Consider the following 16,447-nt stretch of genomic DNA (forward strand, 5'->3'; position numbering starts at 1 on the left):
AGCCCTCAGTCGAGTCATGCCCAGACTACTGCTACCCAGTCCTCACACACAGGAACACAAAAACCGACAGATACCCCCCCAAACGATGACACACCGAAAGCCCCAAACCCCGCTCCTGCCACACAACATATCCCAGAAACCCAGCCAACAACCAGCCACCAGGCGAGTCCTACCCAGACTACTGTTACCCAGTCTGAAAAACCAGCCCCTCAGGCGGTCCTGCTGACCGACTCCAACGGAAAGTTTCTGGACCCCCAGAGGCTGTTCCCAGACCATCAAGTCCTGAAAAAATGGTGCAGCAACACAGACCAAGCAATGAAGATCATGAACAAAGAATCCCTTGGAAGCCCCAAGTGGATTGTGATCCACACAGGCACGAACGACCTACGCACCCTACAGGAAGGCACGGCTAGGGCGGTGAGCAGGATGGCAGAAAAGGCCAGCAGGGAATTCCCCAAGGCGCGGATCGTGATCTCCACACTACTGCCCAGAAAGGACACCCCAGCCTATATAATCCACAACACCAACAGGGAGATCGACACGAGATGTTCTGTCCTCCCCAACGTCTCCCTGGCCCATCATCCAAACATCAACACAGGGGACCTCTATGACGAAATACATCTACTCAAACAGCGGATGTGGGTCTTCGCAAGAAACCTCATAAACACTGCCAAAAGACGCAGCCCTCCCACCCGCTCTACGATTGGGAGCACAAACAGGACCACCAATGTCCCCCACCCCCCTTTACAAAACCAACAACAGAACCGTGCTTTTATACCTGACCCAAGACCCCCCTCTAGACCACAGACTGTAGACCAAGAACTGAGAAAGATCATGACGATGCTGAACAGCCTGATAGAAAGCCGGAGAAATTATTAATATTGTTATTTATCATTATCTTTATTGTTATCTTATCAGTATTATTACTATTATTAGATAGATATATGTGCATGCCTCATGAAATTTATACTAAATCATCATTTAGCATTACAGAAAATAGTGTTCCCACACTCATCCCACAAAATAGGTCCATTTTATTTCGTTTTATTGAACTATATAAATGCGTTCTTTCCACATAAGCTGCTGGAATATCCAGGGCCTCCGCTCCTCAACTTTTGGGATGAAGAGTACAGACCCTGAATTCCTAAAAGCTATAAAAGACATTGATATAATTGTGTTAACAGAAACATGGTGCCAAAAGGACGTGCCGACCCACTGTCCTCCAATGTACCATGAAATCATTGTGCCCTCAGTAAAGAACACTAAAACACGCAAGGGCAGAACCTCCGGGGGAATATTGGTGTGGTATAAGGGAGAACTGGACAAACACATCTCACCGGTAAAACAGGGGAAATCACACGTATGGCTAAAACTAGATAAAAATATAGGAATAGCAAAAAAAGATGTTTACTTATGTGCGATCTACATACCTCCAATAGAATCGCCATATTTCGAAGAGGAGTTATTTGATACTCTCCACATGGAAATCAGCCATTTCCAGGCCCAAGGAAAGGTGATAATATGTGGGGACCTAAATGCAAGGACCGGTTGTGAACCTGACTTCATAGACCCACAGGGAAACAACCATGTGTTTGGCCAGACCCCTTTAGATGTCACACCAGCCATCGCAAATCGGAACAACCTTGATCGTGAAATAAATAAAAGCGGTAGGGAGGTAGTGCAACTCTGCCGAGCCTTAGGCCTGTACATAGTTAACGGTAGGTTCAGAGGGGACTCCCTAGGGAGACTCACATACTCCTCAACTCTTGGGTCTAGTGTGGTGGATTATACAATCACTGACCTGGACCCCTGCGATATCAACTCATTCACTGTCAGGCAGCAATCCCCCCTCTCAGACCATAACCAAATAAATATGTACCTTAAACTTTCTGCCCAAACTACAGACACAAAAAAGGAACCCAGTAAGCTCCATAAAATAAAACAGACATACAGATGGGCCCCAGACAGTGGAGAAAAATTCATCACAGCACTAAAGTCACCTGATCTCACAAGTAAAATATCAAAATTTAAAGAAAACCCATACGAGATCACCAGAGATGGTGTAAACATGGCCATAGAGGATATAAATATGATCTTCCATGAGGCAGCTGTAAAAGCCGACCTTGTGAAACAGAAGAGGAAGCGTCACAAAAGACAAAATAAAAATAAGAAATGGTTTGACCACGAATGCAAAAATACCAGAAAAGACCTGAGAAAAATATCAAACCAAAAGCATCGCCAACCAAACAATCCGGACCTACGTACTAGATACAATGAAACCCTCAAAAGATATAAACACACCATTAGGAACAAAACACAAAACTATACCCACAAAATACTCGAAGAAATTGAAAACTCCACCAATCCAAAACAATTCTGGGAAATGTGGAATAACCTGAGTACAACACAATTGCAAGCATTACCAATCCAAGATGGCGACATCTGGAGAACACATTTTGAAAACCTCTACAAAGACATCCCAATAAACGAAACAAACCCAAGTCAACATCAGGTCACAGAAAAACTCCACACATTAGAAGCAACAATTAAAGACAACCAAAACCCTCTAGACTCCCCAATCACATGGAAAGAACTGGCCACAAAAACAAAATCTCTCCACCTAAAGAAAGCCTGTGGCCCAGACAACATCAAAAATGAAATGCTCAAGTTCAGCAATATGGAGATGCAGGGTGCGATACTCAAACTATTCAACATCATATTACGCTCAGGCTGTTTTCCCGATATCTGGTGCCAAGGACTAATCTCCCCCATATATAAAAGTGGAAACAAATCAGACCCAAATAACTACCGCGGCATCTGTGTCAACAGTTGTCTAGGGAAGTTATTCTGCAGTATTCTAAATAGTAGATTACTTGATTTTCTTAACAAACATAATATCCTCAGAAAAAACCAAATAGGCTTTCTTCCAAAACACCGCACCGCCGACCATATCTATACCCTTCACACCCTCATTGAAAAACATATACACCAAACAAAAAATGGGAAAATATTCGCCTGTTTCATCGACTTCAAGAAAGCCTTTGACTCTATATGGCACGAAGGGCTCTATTATAAACTTCTTCAGAGTGGAATAGGGGGCAAAGTCTATGACCTTATTAAATCAATGTATCTGAAAAACAAATGCGGGGTCAAAATTGGAGACAAACGCACCGATTTCTTCACCCAAAGAAGAGGCGTCCGGCAGGGCTGCAATTTGAGCCCGACCCTGTTCAACATATACATAAATGAATTAGCAGACATGCTGGAGCAAAGCGAGTCACCAGGTCTCCGTCTCCTGGATGGAGAAGTGAAATCCCTGTTCTATGCGGACGACCTGGTTCTGCTGTCTCCCACAGAACAGGGATTACAGCAACAACTGGACCTACTCGACAAATACTGCCAAAATTGGGCTCTAACAGTAAATCTAAAGAAAACCAACATCATGATTTTTCAAAAAAGACCCAGATGTCAGGAAAACAAATACCAGTTTACCCTCAGTGATACCACTATAGGACACACTATGAGCTACACCTACCTTGGTCTAACTATTACAGCATCAGGGAGCTTCAGCATAGCAGTGAATGCACTAAAAGAAAAAGCCCGAAGAGCCCTATATGCAATAAAAAGAAAATTCTACAACATCCAAATCCCAATCAAAATCTGGCTCAAAATATTTGACAGCATAATCCTGCCCATTGCACTGTACGGTAGTGAAGTATGGGGCCCGCTAAATCACCAAAGCTACACTAAATGGGAAAAACACACAATAGAAGCCCTACATGCAGAATTCTGCCAAAGCATCCTTCGCACCCAAAGAAAAACGCCAACAAATGCATGCAGAGCCGAACTAGGCAGATACCCACTGATAATAAACATCCAAAAACGAGCACTAAACTTCCTAAATCACCTCAAATCTAGCTCCCCAGACACCCTTCATTTCAAAGCCTTTCAGACCCAAGAGCTAAACCCAGAAAAGAGTCCCCTGAGTCAGCTGCTACTGAAACTAAGTACTCAGCCGGACCCTGACCAGCCCCAGACCAACACAGCCGTCCAAACACCAATCCGAGTGAACCAAATCATTAAACAATGCAAAGAAACCTACCTGGAACATTGGAACAAAATAACCGAAAGCCAAAGCAGATTAGAATGTTACCGGGCCCTAAAAAGAGAATATAAACTGGCAGACTACCTCACGACCATCAGAGACACAAAACAGAGACAGACCCTCACCAGGTACAGACTAAGCAACCACCAACTGGAAATTGAAAAAGGCAGATACAAGAAATCCTGGCAGCCTAGAGGGAATAGAATATGCGATCAATGTCTGGCTGGCGAGGTTGAAACAGAAATGCATTTCCTCCTAAAATGCGAAAAATTCAACACATCAAGAAACATATTATTCAACAAGCTAAGCCAAACAACCCCAGATTTCAAGGAATTGGATGACCTGTCAAAATTGAGATTAGTCCTAGGAGAAGGAGACAGACCATACCTTGGGGCCAAATATGTAACAACATGTCACAACCTGAGGACTGTTTAAAATTAAGACTGTTTAAAATTAATATTGAATGTACCAAATGAAGTACAAAGACTGTTTAAAATTAATATTGTTTCAAAGTAATATTGTATGTACCCAACAAATGTCAAATCGATTGACACCTACAGAATGTTGGAAAACTGTACCTTTTTGCTATGTAAGCTTTGGCAATATGGTTCTCTGTAAACTTTCATGCCAATAAAGCATTTGAATTGGAATTGGAAATTGGATAGAGGTAGAGAGAGAGAGAGAAATAGCTAGAGGTAGATGTAGAGACAGATTGAGGTAGAGACAGTGACAGAGTTAGAGACAGAAATTGTGAGAGGGAGAGAGAGAGAATGGGTCAGAGACAAAGTTAAATTTAGAGAAAGGGATGGAGGTAAAGCAGAGATATAGATACCGATAAAGATGGAGACAGCGATACAGGTAGAGAAAAAGTTAGATACACAAGTAGAGAATGAGATAGAGATAGAGATAGAGCGAGAGACAGGGGTAGAGATAGAGGTAGAGACAGAGATAGAGACAGAAACAGAGGTAGAGACAGAGATAGAGATAGACACAGAGAAAGAGATAGAGCTAGAGGCACAGATATAGATAGTGACAGAGATGGGGTAGAGAGAGAGAGATAAATGTAGAGACAGAGACAGAGGTAGAGATAAAGATACAGGTAAAGACAGAGATAGAGGTCGACACAGATATATGTAGAGACAGAGATAGAGATAGAGGTATAGACAGAGATAGAATCAGAAATATATACAGAAGGCAGAGGTAGAGACAGAGATAGAGACGTAGAGCTAGAGATATAGACAGAGACAGAGGTAGAGGTAGAGACTGAGATACAGGTAGAGGAAGAGACAGAGTTAGATGTACCAATAGTCGATAGGGGTAGAGTCAGAGATAGAGGTAGAGACAGAGATAGTGCATGCAGAGCCGAACTAGGCAGATACCCACTGATAATAAACATCCAAAAACGAGCACTAAACTTCCTAAATCACCTCAAATCTAGCTCCCCAGACACCCTTCATTTCAAAGCCTTTCAGACCCAAGAGCTAAACCCAGAAAAGAGTCCCCTGAGTCAGCTGCTACTGAAACTAAGTACTCAGCTGGACCCTGACCAGCCCCAGACCAACACAGCCGTCCAAACACCAATCCGAGTGAACCAAATCATTAAACAATGCAAAGAAACCTACCTGGAACATTGGAACAAAATAACCGAAAGCCAAAGCAGCTTACAATGTTACCGGGCCCTAAAAAGAGAATATAAACTGGCAGACTACCTCACGACCATCAGAGACACAAAACAGAGACAGACCCTCACCAGGTACAGACTAAGCGACCACCAACTGGAAATTGAAAAAGGCAGATACAAGAAATCCTGGCAGCCTAGAGAGAATAGAGTATGCGATCAATGTCTGGTCGGCGAGGTTGAAACAGAAATGCATTTCCTCCTAAAATGCGAAAAATTCAACACATCAAGAAACATATTATTCAACAAGCTAAGCCAAACAACCCCAGATTTCAAGGAATTGAATGACCTGTCAAAATTGAGATTAGTCCTGGGAGAAGGAGACAGACCATACCTTGGGGCCAAATATGTAACAACATGTCACAACCTGAGGACTGTTTAAAAGTAAGACTGTTTAAAATTAATATTGAACGTACCAAATGAAGTAGAAAGACTGTTTAAAATTAATATTGTTTAAAAGTAATATTGTATGTACCCAACAAATGTCAAATCGATTGACACCTACAGAATGTTGGAAAACTGTACCTTTTTGCTATGTAAGCTTTGGCAATATGGTTCTCTGTAAACTTTCATGCCAATAAAGCATTTGAATTGGAATTGGAATTGGATAGTGGTTGAGACAGTGATAGAGGCAGAGACAAAAAAAGTAGAGATAGAGGTAGAGACAGAGATTGAGGTAGAGACAGAAATAGAGACAGAGAAAGAGGTAGAGACAGAAAAAGGACAGAGTTAGAGATAGAGGTAGAGACCGAGAGAGAGAGGAATAGCGATCGACTTAGTGAGCATAGCCTGGCTATCGAAAAAGGCAGACACAGACAGACCCGGCTGACAAGAGAGGACAGGATATGCTCTCACTGCAGTCAGGGAGTGGTGGAGACAGGGATGCACTTTCTCACAGCTTGTGGAAAATATCAGGGCATAAGGGAGAATTTCTACCCAAAATTCACAAAAATATGCCCTGAATTCAGAAATTTGAATGACGACCAAAAACTCCCATACCTACTAGGGGAACAGAGAAATTGTGTAACCTTAGCGGGACACTATGTTACAATGTGCCATAAACAGAGGGACAATCATTAAATCTAAGAAAAAAGTATATACAAATTATATGAATGTATATTTATACACTCAGGGATATATCTGTTTATACACTGTATGCATAGATCAGCGTTTATGTGTTAAACCATGAATGTTTTTCGATGCTTTGGCAACATAAGATGTACCTTTTCATGCCAATAAAACGATTTGAATTGAATTGAATTCAATAGATACAAAGACAGAGGTAGAGACAGAGACAGAGATAGAGTTAGAGACAGAGACAGAGGTAGAGGTAGAGAAAGAGGCAGAGAAAGAGACAGAGATAGTGACAGAGATAGAGACAGATATAGAGGTAGAGACAGAAATATAGATAAAGATAAAGGTAGCAGTAGAGGCAAAGATGGAGACAGACAGTGATAGAGCCAGAGTCATGGATAGCAGTAGAGACAGAGATAAAGTTAGAGACAGAGATAGAGGTAGAGACAGAGATAGAGGTAGAGACAGAGATAGATGTAGAGACAGAGATAGAGGTAGAGGTAGAGAAAGAGGCAGAGAAAGAGGTACAGACAGAGATAGAGGTGGAGACAGAGATAGAGGTGGAGACAGAGATAGAGGTAGAGACAGAGATAGAGGTGGAGACAGAGATAGAGGTAGAGATAGATGTAGAGACAGAGATAGATGTAGAGACAGAGATAGAGGTAGAGACAGAGATAGAGGTAGAGACAGAGATAGAGGTAGAGACAGAGATAGAGGTAGAGGTAGAGACAGAGATAGAGGTAGAGACAGAGACAGAGATAGAGTTAGAGACAGAGACAGAGGTAGAGAAAGAGGCAGAGAAAGAGACAGAGATAGTGACAGAGATAGAGACAGATATAGAGGTAGAGACAGAAATATAGATAAAGATAAAGGTAGCAGTAGAGGCAAAGATGGAGACAGACAGTGATAGAGCCAGAGTCATGGATAGCAGTAGAGACAGAGATAAAGTTAGAGACAGAGACAGCGGTAGGGAGGTAGTGCAACTCTGCCGAGCCTTAGGCCTGTACATAGTTAACGGTAGGTTCAGAGGGGACTCCTTAGGGAGACTCACATATTCCTCAACTCTTGGGTCTAGTGTGGTGGATTATACAATCACTGACCTGGACCCCTGCGATATCAACGCATTCACTGTCAGGCAGCAATCCCCCCTCTCAGACCATAACCAAATAAATGTGTACCTTAAACTTTCTGCCCAAACTACAGACACAAAAAAGGAACCCAGTAAGCTACATAAAATAAACCAGACATACAGATGGGCCCCAGACAGTGGAGATAAATTCATCACAGCACTAAATTCACCTGATCTCACAAGTAAAATTTCAAAATTTAAAGAAAATCTATATGAGATCACCAGAGATGGGGTAAACATGGCCATAGAGGATATAAATATGATCTTTCATGAGGCAGCTGTAAAAGCCGACCTCGTGAAACAGAAGAGGAAGAGTCACAAAAGACAAAATAAAAATAAGAAATGGTTTGACCACGAATGCAAAAATGCCAGAAAAGACCTGAGAAAAATATCAAACCAAAAGCATCGCCAACCAAACAATCCGGACCTACGTACTAGATACAATGAAACCCTCAAAAGATATAAACACACCATTAGGAACAAAACACAAAACTATACCCACAAAATACTAGAAGAAATTGAAAACTCCACCAACCCAAAACAATTCTGGGAAATGTGGAATAACCTGAGTACAACACAATTGCAAGCATTACCAATCCAAGATGGCGACATCTGGAGAACACATTTTGAAAACCTCTACAAAGACATCCCAATAAACGAAACAAACCCAAGTCAACATCAGGTCACAGAAAAACTCCACACATTAGAAGCAACAATCAAAGACAACCAAAACCCTCTAGACTCCCCAATCACATGGAAAGAAATGGCCACAAAAACAAAATCTCTCCACCTAAAGAAAGCCTGTGGCCCAGACAACATCAAAAATGAAATGCTCAAGTTCAGCAATATGGAGATGCAGGGTGCGGTACTCAAATTATTCAACATCATATTACGTTCAGGCTGTTTTCCCGATATCTGGTGCCAAGGACTAATCTCCCCCATATATAAAAGCGGAAACAAATCAGACCCAAATAACTACCGCGGCATCTGTGTCAACAGTTGTCTAGGGAAGTTATTCTGCAGTATTCTAAATAGTAGATTACTTGATTTTCTTAACAAACATAATATCCTCAGAAAAAACCAAATAGGCTTTCTTCCAAAACACCGCACCGCCGACCATATCTATACCCTTCACACCCTCATTGAAAAACATATACACCAAACAAAAAATGGGAAAATATTCGCCTGTTTCATCGACTTCAAGAAAGCCTTTGACTCTATATGGCACGAAGGGCTCTATTATAAACTTCTTCAATGTGGAATAGGGGGCAAAGTCTATGACCTTATTAAATCAATGTATCTGAAAAACAAATGCGGGGTCAAAATTGGAGACAAACGCACCGATTTCTTCACCCAGAGAAGAGGCGTCCGGCAGGGCTGCAATTTGAGCCCGACCCTGTTCAACATATACATAAATGAATTAGCAGACATGCTGGAGCAAAGCGAGTCACCAGGTCTCCGTCTCCTAGATGGAGAAGTGAAATCCCTGTTCTATGCGGACGACCTGGTTCTGCTGTCTCCCACAGAACAGGGATTACAGCAACAACTAGACCTACTCGACAAATACTGCCAAAATTGGGCTCTAACAATAAATCTAAAGAAAACCAACATCATGATTTTTCAAAAAAGGCCCAGATGTCAGGAAAACAAATACCAGTTTACCCTCAGTGATATCACTATAGGACACACTATGAGCTACACCTACCTTGGTCTAACTATTACAGCATCAGGGAGCTTCAGCATAGCAGTGAATGCACTAAAAGAAAAAGCCCGAAGAGCCCTATATGCAATAAAAAGAAAATTCTACAACATCCAAATCCCAATCAAAATCTGGCTCAAAATATTTGACAGCATAATCCTGCCCATTGCACTGTACGGTAGTGAAGTATGGGGCCCGCTAAATCACCAAAGCTACACTAAATGGGAAAAACATACAATAGAAGCCCTACATGCAGAATTCTGCCGAAGCATCCTTCGCACCCAAAGGAAAACGCCAACAAATGCATGCAGAGCCGAACTAGGCAGATACCCACTGATAATAAACATCCAAAAACGAGCACTAAACTTCCTAAATCACCTCAAATCTAGCTCCCCAGACACCCTTCATTTCAAAGCCTTTCAGACCCAAGAGCTAAACCCAGAAAAGAGTCCCCTGAGTCAGCTGCTACGGAAACTAAGTACTCAGCCGGACCCTGACCAGCCCCAGACCAACACAGCCGCCCAAACACCAATCCGAGTGAACCAAATCATTAAAAAATGCAAAGAAACCTACCTGGAACATTGGAACAAAATAACCGAAAGCCAAAGCAGATTAGAATGTTACCGGGCCCTAAAAAGAGAATATAAACTGGCAGACTACCTCACGACCATCAGAGACACAAAACAGAGACAGACCCTCACCAGGTACAGACTAAGCGACCACCAACTGGAAATTGAAAAAGGCAGATACAAGAAATCCTGGCAGCCTAGAGAGAATAGAATATGCGATCAATGTCTGGCTGGCGAGGTTGAAACAGAAATGCATTTCCTCCTAAAATGCGAAAAATTCAACACATCAAGAAACATATTATTCAACAAGCTAAGCCAAACAACCCCAGATTTCAAGGAATTGGATGATCTGTCAAAATTGAGATTAGTCCTAGGAGAAGGAGACAGACCATACCTTGGGGCCAAATATGTAACAACATGTCACAACCTGAGGACTGTTTAAAATTAAGACTGTTTAAAATTAATATTGAACGTACCAAATGAAGTACAAAGACTGTTTAAAATTAATATTGTTTAAAAGTAATATTGTATGTACCCAACAAATGTCAAATCGATTGACACCTACAGAATGTTGGAAAACTGTACCTTTTTGCTATGTAAGCTTTGGCAATATGGTTCTCTGTAAACTTTCATGCCAATAAAGCATTTTAATTGGAAATTGGAAATTGGATAGAGGTAGAGACAGAGATAGAGGTAGAGACAGAGATAGATGTAGAGACAGAGATAGAGGTAGAGACAGAGATAGAGGTAGAGGTAGAGAAAGAGGCAGAGAAAGAGGTACAGACAGAGATAGAGGTGGAGACAGAGATAGAGGTGGAGACAGAGATAGAGGTAGAGACAGAGATAGAGGTGGAGACAGAGATAGAGGTAGAGATAGATGTAGAGACAGAGATAGATGTAGAGACAGAGATAGAGGTAGAGACAGAGATAGAGACAGAGATAGAGGTAGAGACAGAGATAGAGGTAGAGACAGAGATAGAGGTAGAGACAGAGATAGAGGTAGAGACAGAGATAGAGGTAGAGGTAGAGAAAGAGGCAGAGAAAGAGGTACAGACAGAGATAGAGGTGGAGACAGAGATAGAGGTGGAGACAGAGATAGAGGTAGAGACAGAGATAGAGGTGGAGACAGAGGTAGAGGTAGAGATAGAGGTAGAGGTAGAGGCAGAGAAAGAGGTACAGACAGAGATAGAGGTGGAGACAGAGATAGAGGTGGAGACAGAGATAGAGGTAGAGACAGAGATAGAGGTAGAGAAAGAGGCAGAGAAAGAGGTACAGACAGAGATAGAGACAGAGATAGAGGTGGAGACAGAGATAGAGGTGGAGACAGAGATGGAGGTGGAGACAGAGATGGAGGTGGAGACAGAGATAGAGGTGGAGACAGAGATAGAGGTAGAGACAGAGGTAGAGGTAGAGGTAGAGAAAGAGGCAGAGAAAGAGGTACAGACAGAGATAGAGGTGGAGACAGAGATAGAGGTAGAGACAGAGACAGAGGTAGAGACAGAGATAGAGGTGGAGACAGAGATAGATGTAGAGACAGAGATAGATGTAGAGACAGAGATAGAGGTAGAGACAGAGATAAAGGTAGAGATAGAGGTAGAGACAGAGATAAAGGTAGAGACAGAGATAGAGGTAGAGACAGCGATAAAGGTAGAGACAGAGATAGATGTAGAGAGAGAGATAAAGGTAGAGACAGAGATAAAGGTAGAGACAGAGATAGAGGTAGAGACACAGATAGAGGTAGAGACAGAGAGAGAGGTAGAGACAGAGACAGAGGTAGAGACAGAGATAAAGGTAGAGACAGAGACAGAGGTAGAGACAGAGGTAGAGACAGAGAGAGAGTTAGAGACAGATATAGAGGTAGAGGGAGAGATAGAGGTAGAGACAGAGGTAGAGACAGATGTAGAGGTAGAGGCAGAGATAGAGGTAGAGACAGAGACAGAGGCAGAGTGAGAGGTAGTGACAGAGTTAGACACAGAGATAGAGGTTTACAGAGAGCTAGAGATACAGGTAGAGAGAGAGAGAAAGAGGTAGAGACAGAGATAAAGTTGGAGACAGAGGTAGAGACAGAGCTACAGGTGGAGAAAAACGTAGAGATAGAGATAGAGACAGAGATAAAGGTAGAGTTAGTGATGGAGACAGAGATAGTGGTAGAGAAAGAGATAGCGGTAGAGACAGAGACAAAGAAAGATATAAAGGTACATACAGAGATAGAGGTAGAGACAGAGATAGAGATAAAGGTAGAGATAGAGACAGATGTAAAGACAGAAATAGAGTTACAGACAGAGATAGCAGTAGACACGGATATAGTGATAGCGACAGTGATAGAGGTAGAAATGGTGATAGAGGTTGTGGCTGAGACAGAGGTATAGACAGAGATACAGAGGTAGAAGCAGACATAGACACAGATATAGTGGTACATACAGAGGTAGAAGTAGAGACAGAGACAGAGGTAGAGGCAGAGATAGAGGTAGAAAGAGATACAGAAATAGAGACAGAGACAAAGGTAGAGATAGATGAAGAGACTGAAAAAGAGATCGAGGGAGAGGTAGTGATAGAGATAGAGAGAGAGCTAGAGACAAAGGTAGAGCCAGAGATAGAGGTCGAGTTAAAGGTGGAGACAGAGTTAGAGATAGAGATAGAGACAGAGACAGAGGTAGAGGCAGAGGCAGAGCTAGAGCTAGAGGCAGAGCTAGAGGTAGAGGCAGAGTTAGAGATAGAGGTAGAGAGACAGATAGAGGTAGAGGCAGAGATAGAGGTAGAGACAGAGATAGAGGTACAGACAGAGGTAGAGGTAGAGACAGAGATAGAGGTAGAGACAGAGATAGAGACAGAGAGAGAGATAGAGATAGAGGTAGAGACAGAGATAGAGGTAGAGACAGAGATAGAGGTAGAGGCAGAGATAGAGGTAGAGACAGAGATAGAGGTAGAGACAGAGATAGAGGTAGAGAGAGAGAGAGAGAGAGGTAGAGGCAGAGATAGAGGTGGAGACAGAGATAGGGGTAGAGGCAGAGATAGAGGTAGAGGCATAAATAGAGGTAGAGGCATAAATAGAGGTAGAGACAGAGATAGAGGTAGAGGTAGAGATAGAGGTAGAGAGAGGGAGGTAGAGACAGAGCTAGAGGTAGAGACAGAGCTAGAGGTAGAGAGAGCGATAGAGGTAGAGACAGAGATAGAGGTAGAGAGAGTGATAGAGGTAGAGACAGACACAGAGGTAGAGATAGAGATAGAGACGTAGATCTAGAGGTATAGACAGAGAAAGAGACAGAAGTAGAGACTGAGATACAGGTAGAGGAAGAGACCGAGTTAGATGTACCGATAGTCGATAGGGGTAGAGTCAGAGATAGAGGTAGAGACAGAGGTAGTGGTTGAGACAGTGATGGAGGCAGAGACAAAAATAGAAGTAGAGATAGAGGTAGAGACAGAAATAGGGACAGAGTTAGAGACAGAGATAAAGGTAGCGACCGAGAGAGAGAAGAATAGTGATCGAGATAGATGCAACAATAGAGGTAGATACAGAGACAGAGATAGAGTTAGACAGAGATAGAGGTAGAGGTAGCGAGAGAGGCAGAGAAAGAGACAGAGATAGTGACAGAGATAGTGACAGAGATAGTGACAGAGATAGTGACAGAGATAGTGACAGAGATAGAGGTAGAGAAAGTGATAGAGATAGAGACAGAGATAGATATAGAGACAGAGATAGATATAGAGACAGAGATAGATATAGAGACAGAGATAGATATAGATATAGAGACAGAGATAGATATAGAGGTGGAGAAAGTGATATAGATAGAGACAGAGATTGTGGTAGAGCCAGAGATAGAGACAGCGATTGAGGTAGAGACAGAGGTAGAGTTAGAGGAAGAAACAGACTGAGATGAAGAGGCAGAGATTGAGGTGCAGAATGAGATTGAGGCAGATTCAGAGAGTGAGGTAGGGACAGAAATAGAGGTAGAGGTAAAGACATAGATAGAGGTACAGAAAGAGTCAGAGTTAGAGACAGAGATAGATTTACAGACAGAGATAGTGGTAGAAATAGAGACAGTTATAGAGGTAAAGATAGAAATAGAGATACAGACTGAGATTGTGGTAGAGACATGGATATATATATATATATATATATACTAGCTGCGGGAGGCCGGCTTTGCCAGGGCTGTTTTGGGGCGGGCGGTTTAAATCGAGTGCCAGGCTTTGGGGCCCTGTCTGTGTCCCTTTGTGAATCTGGTGCTGGGCAACATTTTAAATCAAGTCCCAGGCTTTAGGTCCCTGTCTGTCTACCTTTTAAAAGCTTGAAAAATGAAAGTACTTATAAAACGTTTTTGGTAAATCTTATGTTATTTTTAAAAGAGATACTAACTTTCAAAGTAGTTTTAGCTGGAAGCTGAAGTCAGAGCTGGTCGTGAAACAATAGCTGCCACATCCCCAAGATGAAAACGAATAGTCCCGCCCACACACACACCGATTGGCCAACCATCAGGGGACCGTACTGTAGGATTGGTCAATCGTGACGGAACAGGATTGGTCGAACCTTGACGTCAGTCAATCAATGCTAGCAGATAATGAGTTTAATTTTGAAGGTTTTTTGCATAAGGCGCGAACAATTTTCGTCCGACCGAAAAGTAAATACACTTACGACCGTCCCGGAAGCATAAGCTTTCTTTCGAGGTAACGCGCGCGTAGGTTGCAGGGTAACCGTGACGCTGACCAAGCCCCGCCCCCCGGCTGAGCCAGAGAGAGAGACGCCGCGTCTCAGCTGCTCCTGCTGCGCGCGCGGCCCCCCCCCCGAGGTTCGCGGCCCCCCCCCGAGGGTCGCGGCCCCCGCAGAGGGTCGCGGCCCCACCCCGAGGGTCGCGCCCCCCCGCCGAGGTGAAGACCGCCGATTGCGGCTGTGCGAGACGGCCGGGGGGCCGGTTGCCAGGGTGACGCTTGACGCTCAGCAAGCCCCGCCCCCCGGCCGAGCCAGAGAGAGACGCCGCGTCTCAGCTCCTGCTGCGCGCACACCCTAGCGGCGCTGGGCTGAGGCTCGGCCCTCCAGCCTTCGAGTGGGGCCGGGAGGTGCCTAGCTCGGGCGTGGGTGCGAAGGAGAAGCCGAGGCTTCGAGGCCTACCTGGAAAACCGGGAAAGGTAGGAAAATTAATGAGATTAGATAAGTTAATTACTTTATAAATCATTTTTTAAGAAACAATATGTGTTTTAAAAGAAACGTTTTTTTTTAAGACGCAGAAAGCGGGAAAAAGAAAGGAAAAGTTTTGAATCAAGATTGGCGGCGACTCACCTCGGTTCAGAACGATAAGGCCCGGCCACACACACACTGATTGGGCCCGGCGGCACACGCCAGCAACCCGGCGTACGATTGGTCGAGCTCGAGGACACTCTGTCCCGCTAATGAGCGGATAATGAGATGCTAATGAGCGGAACGTTGAAGGTTTTTGGGATACCGCGGGGCACATTTTAGCCCGGCTGAAACGTAAATACGCTTAAACCGGCTCGGTAGCGTAAGCTTTCTTTGGAGGTAACGCGCGCGTAGGTACGCCCTGTAACTTTCGAGCGCATAGCCCGACAGACGCACAGGCAATGACAGACAGAACGACAGACAGACAGACAGAATGACAGACAGACAGACAGGACACAGACAGATGTACCGATTATATATATAGATAGACTAGCTGGAGTGCCCGGTGGTGCCGAGCCTTTTTCGAGGGCATGTTGTTGTTGGAAGAGAGAGAGAGAGCGACTGGGGGGAAGAGAGAGAGCGACTGGGGGGAACAGAGAGAGCGACTGGAGGGAAGAGAGAGAGCGACTGGGGGGAAGAGAGGGAGGGGGCGGGGGAAGAGAGGGAGGGGGCGGGGGGAAGAGAGGGAGGGGGGCGGGGGGAAGAGAGGGAGGGGAAGGGAGAGGGAGGGGGGGAGCGGGGGGGGGAAGGGAAGGAGGGGGAGGGGGGAAGGGAAGGAGGGGGAGGGGGGAAGGGAAGGAGGGGGAGGGGAAGGGAAGGAGGGGGGAGGGGGAAGGGAGGGAAGGGAAAGGAGGGGGAGGGGAAGGGAGGGGAAGGGAGGGGTGAGGAAGGGAGGGGTGAGGAAGGGAGGGGTGAGGAAGGGAGGGGTGAGGAAGGGAGGGGAGGGGAGGGGGAAGGAGGAGAGGAGAGGGGAGGGGGAGAGGAGAGGGGAGGGGGGAAGGGGGAGAGGGGAAGGGGGGGAGG

The 16,447-nt window shown here is 44.3% G+C and overlaps 1 protein-coding gene across 5 annotated transcripts in view; it reads right to left on the reverse strand.

Moving 5' to 3' along the window:
* Positions 1–15,002, reverse strand: part of LOC147084956 (Fc receptor-like protein 2) — a 177,492-nt gene extending 162,490 nt beyond the window's left edge. For 2 of the 5 annotated variants that reach the window (XM_085979657.1, XM_085979656.1), the window contains exon 1: positions 14,609–14,998. The gene's annotated coding sequence lies outside the window, so the exon portion shown is untranslated. Of the gene's footprint in view, positions 1–14,608 lie in introns of all 5 variants that reach the window. The other 3 variants (XM_085979653.1, XM_085979650.1, XM_085979654.1) reach the window with 2 other exon arrangements.
* Between the last annotated feature and the right edge of the window lie 1,445 nt (positions 15,003–16,447).

The sequence above is a fragment of the Somniosus microcephalus genome, unplaced genomic scaffold (assembly GCF_052327205.1).
Source record: "Somniosus microcephalus isolate GS21.2 unplaced genomic scaffold, FLI_Smic_1.0 unresolved_chr9, whole genome shotgun sequence".
In the NCBI taxonomy this organism is placed as follows: domain Eukaryota; kingdom Metazoa; phylum Chordata; class Chondrichthyes; order Squaliformes; family Somniosidae; genus Somniosus; species Somniosus microcephalus.